The following is a 4,872-nucleotide window of genomic DNA, read 5'->3' on the forward strand; positions in this document are numbered from 1 at the left end:
AAACCACATTATTATTTGAACTTATTTACACAACTTTAACTAGTTTAGTTTGACTTAATTCCAACAACTAAATTCACCAACTAAACCACATTATTCATTTGAACTTATTTAAACAACTTAACAACTTTTTAACTTGACCTAGTTTAGTTTTGACTTAATTCCAACAACTAAATCCATCAACAAACCCACATTATTTAATTTAACTTATTTAAACAACTTAACAATTTGACCTAGTTTAGTTTTGACTTAATTCCAACAACTAAATCCACCAACTATACCACATTATTTATTTGAACTTATTTAAACAACTTAACAACTTTTTAACTTGAACTAGTTTAGTTTTGACTTAATTCCAACAACGAAATCCATCAACAAAACCACATTATTTAATTTTAACTTATTTAAACAACATAACAACTTTAACTAGTTTAGTTTTGACTTAATACAACAACTAAATTCACCAACTAAACCACATTATTTATTTTAACTTATTTAAACAACTTAACAACTTTTTAACTTTAACAACTTAACAACTTTTTAAAGCTAAGTGTCAACACTAGATGGACACAAATCGATCTTGCAAGAAAATCAATTTTGTCATCAATAGGATCAACTAGTGTTGGTACTTATGCTAAACAAACACTTTATTCCTAAATTAAAGCTTAATATCAACACTAGATGGACACAAATAGATCTTAACACTACTAAAAAAACTGTAAAAAGAGACTTAAAAAAGAGACCTCATGAGGTCTCTTTTTTGAAAAAGAGATCTAAAAAGAGACCTCAACGGTAGGTCGCTATAATGTAGGTGACTTTTTTGTAGAGACCTCATGAGGTCGCCAAACAGAGACCTCACGACGTCACCCATAAATTTTCCAATTTTTTTTAAAAGGAGACCTCATTAGGTCGCAATTTCATAATTTACATTTGTTTTATTTTTAATAAAGGTGGCCTCATGAGGTCACTATTATATTATTTATTTTTATTTTTATTTTATATTTAAAAAGAGAGACCTCACGAGGCCGCTTTATCTCATAGCCTAAAAAATGAAATTGCCAAAAAGGGACCTCGTGAAGTCTCTTTACTGCATTTCTAAAAAATAAACTGCAGAAAAAAGACCTCATGAGGTCTCTCAACTGCATTTCTAAAAAATAAAATGCAGAAATGAGACCTCATGAGATCTCTTTTATGAAATTTCTGGAAAATAAAATGCAAAGAAGAGACCTCATGAGGTCTCTTTTTCTGGAAAAAAGCTGACAGCTTGTAACTGTTTTTGCAGCTGCTCATCACCTGTCATATTAATTCAATACCTTTCTAATTAGCTAAATCAAGCTCAAAGAGCTTCCAACAATCAACTAATACAACACATTTACTAAATATTCTCTTATCAACTCAATATGCAACTCACCTTCAACGTAATTCAAAATTGAACGAAAAATCATAAAATTCGTAAGTTATATAATAGGATTTCAATGTTATCATGCATTCACAAAACAAATAAGTCCCATAAAAAAGTCATAAAGTAAAGAACTTAGATTATCTATTACAACTCTAAACTTCACTAATGCGGTAGTGTGTTTGCCACATGATCCTCATCTTCTTCATCACTACTAGACTCATCTGTCATATTTCTTTGTTGACCATAGACTGGATATCGAGTAGGTTGAGACTGAGAGGGTCGAGGAGGGAAAGTGACGTCATTGGAACAAGGGGGAATCCCTCCTGAAGCAAGTAATGCATCTAATTGAGCCTTAAGACCCTCATACTCTATGTCCCTGCGCCATTCCCTAGCCCACAAGTCTTCGACTTGGCTAGATAGCTCAACTATATTTTGCTCTATAGCTAAATTTTTCTTCATCGATTCATTATCATAGGAACTACTTAGGCCTTCAAACTCAGAATGATATTCACGAAAGGTCTGTTGTGGCATGCCATATGCATACTCATATCTACTCGGCCCACCAATCAAGTCTAGCCACACTCTCTCAGCCTGTTCTTGGGTAAGTGGCATACCTCGATTTCTTCTGATTAAGTTTGTCGTAAATCCTCCAAAACTTGAAGATATCGATTCTAAATTGAATGGTATTATTATTAGAATATAAATTTTAGAAAATAAGTAACTATTAGTTTAAATTAGAGGCTTACATAGGTCAATTCAGCTCACGGCTCAACCCACACGTCTGGATCTTCAAGATTTTTCTTCTTTCTTATGTGTGTTGCCTTGAATGCCTCAGCCTGAGTTACCAATCTTCCTAGTTCCTTTTCCTACATATTGAACTAATTAAGTTATAATCAAGAGTAATTTAATATTAATACCTAAAATATATAAAAACTTACAGAAAAATGATACATACCAATTTCCTCCTCATATTTCCTTGACTTTGAGCCCCACTTGTGTGTAGAAAACCACCCTTAGTAGATGGTCTAGCCTTCTTACCGATCTCACTCATTTTTTTAAATCTTGGATCCTTCGCCCTTAACAATATCTGGTTTTTCATAATTCAAACATTGACATTTATTACAAGGACACTTAAGCACACCATTACGTTGAAAAAGTTCTAGTGTCTTTGCATACTCCACAAAACCAGTGACGCCTTCTACAAATTCAGGTCTTAGCCCCATTCGACCAAAATTAGTCATTTTATACATCCAACTACGATTCATCTACATAAAGATCACAAAAAATTGAATTTGTTAAACACTAATTTATGTAATAATTTACTGAAAATCAAATTGTAACAATCCTAGTAGGGACTGCTTAACGAGGCCTTGTGCAAATGAATAAATGTATCTTTGGTGACTACAAAAGCATACTTCTCTCAACAGTTTTTCCCAAATAATGTCCACTTCCCTAAATACATCAAAATAGAATACATCATTAAAAAAAATAGTAGTAAGGTGGCACTATTACAGAAGGGCCAAGAACCTTTCTGGGCACAATGATTTCTTAACTTTCCTCTCGTCATTATTGCACAATGGTTTATATCTATAGACTATAGTATCTATATAACTTTCCTCTTCTCATTACTACAACCAATAAAATAATAGGTAGATCCCTATGTCATCTTAATTACTCATAAACAAAGAACAAGTCATCTTAATTGTCAATTATCAGCAAAAACATCTAATCCATACATTTTTCAGTTTAAAAACAACTAAAATACATACAACGACATAAACCAAAATGATATTAATTCTAAGTTTGCATCAGAATTTACAACATGATTATTTTAGATTGAGATGTAAGATATAATAATCTCAAAATACAATACAAATCTTCATAACAGATTTTATTTCTTTATTCTTAGATATTACTACCCATGTATCTTCAGGCCTTAGCCCCGCTCGACCAAAATTATTCCTATTATACGTCAAACTACGATCCATCTACACACAAAATTTGAATTTTTCAAACAAGAAATTAAGTCATCTTCCCAGTTAGTAGTATTAAGGGGATTCTTGCATTTGAGGCAGCAACTTCAGCTAGCATGATGATGATGATGCAGCCAATAGGCACTATTAAGGGTCAAGGACCTTTCTCGGTACAATGGTCTCTTAACTTGTCTCTCCTCATTATTGCACGATGATTTATATCTATAGACTATAGTGTCTATAGACTATGGTTTATATATATTTATATATATATAACTTTTCTCTCCTCATTTAAAAAATAACCAAAATACATACAGAGACATGAACCAAAATGATATTAGTTCTAAATTTAAATCAGAATTCAACACATGATTATTAGGAGTTATTTAGAGTGAGATATAAGGTATAATAATATCAAAATATAATAGAAAATCTTCATAACCGATTTTATTTCTTTATTTTTAGATATTACTACTCATGTATCTTCTTCTAAATTATATGATACAAAACTTGCTAGCATTCATGTTAATCATCATGAGAAGTCAAAACAGGACATGAAGATAGAACAAGAGTAAAACCCAAAGTTAATTATACGTTCATGAAGTGAAAAGAGAATCACAAATTCTACTAATGCTTGCAGTAAATTGAAAGAGAGAGTCTGCATTGATGGATTCTTGCAATAAATAAACAATATAGTTACAACTTGGTTTAAAGATTGAAAGATTCACCTTTATTTGCAGAGAAAGAAATCGACACCGAGAATTTGAATCGATGACAAAAGCTTTGGCTTCGAACCAAGTGAGTTTCGAAGGTGAAAACTAAAACTTCAAACTGATGAAAGGCTTGACGACAACCGGAGGCTACACATCTGTAAAGCTATGGGGAAGAGACAAGTTAGGGCTTTTTTTAGCTTTTAGGTGAAGAGAAGGAAAGGAGATGAACTAAATTAAAAATGCCCTCTTATTTTAATTTAATAAAAATAAGAGACCTCATGAGGTCTCTTATTTTAAAATATTATTTTACAAATTTGACTAATAATATGAGATCTCACAAGATATCTTAACCTAAATTAATGTTTTTTATTTTAACAAATAGTGACCTCGTGAGGTCGCATATTTTATACAAAGACATACTATAAAATAAAAACAATAAAATAAGTCACTTATATTATTAATTAGGAAGATTTTTTTATAACATTGACCTCACGAGGTCTCTCCTGTTAAAAAAAATTAAAAAAATTTATTGATGCAAATAGCAACCTCATGAGGTCTCTTTTTAGCGACCTATTTTTGAGGTCTCCTTTTGCAAGTTTTTAGTAGTGCTTGCAAGAAAATCAATTTTNAAATAGTGACCTCGTGAGGTCGCATATTTTATACAAAGACATACTATAAAATAAAAACAATAAAATAAGTCACTTATATTATTAATTAGGAAGATTTTTTTATAACATTGACCTCACGAGGTCTCTCCTGTTAAAAAAAATTAAAAAAAGTTATTGAT

At 31.2% G+C, this 4,872-nt stretch overlaps 1 pseudogene; it reads right to left on the reverse strand.

Annotated features, from left to right (window-relative positions):
* Window positions 1-1,456: 1,456 nt before the first annotated feature.
* On the reverse strand, window positions 1,457-2,660 carry LOC125874761 (uncharacterized; annotated as a pseudogene).
* Between the last annotated feature and the right edge of the window lie 2,212 nt (window positions 2,661-4,872).

This window comes from Solanum stenotomum, chromosome 8 (genome assembly GCF_019186545.1).
Source record: "Solanum stenotomum isolate F172 chromosome 8, ASM1918654v1, whole genome shotgun sequence".
NCBI classification, from domain to species: Eukaryota; Viridiplantae; Streptophyta; class Magnoliopsida; order Solanales; family Solanaceae; genus Solanum; species Solanum stenotomum.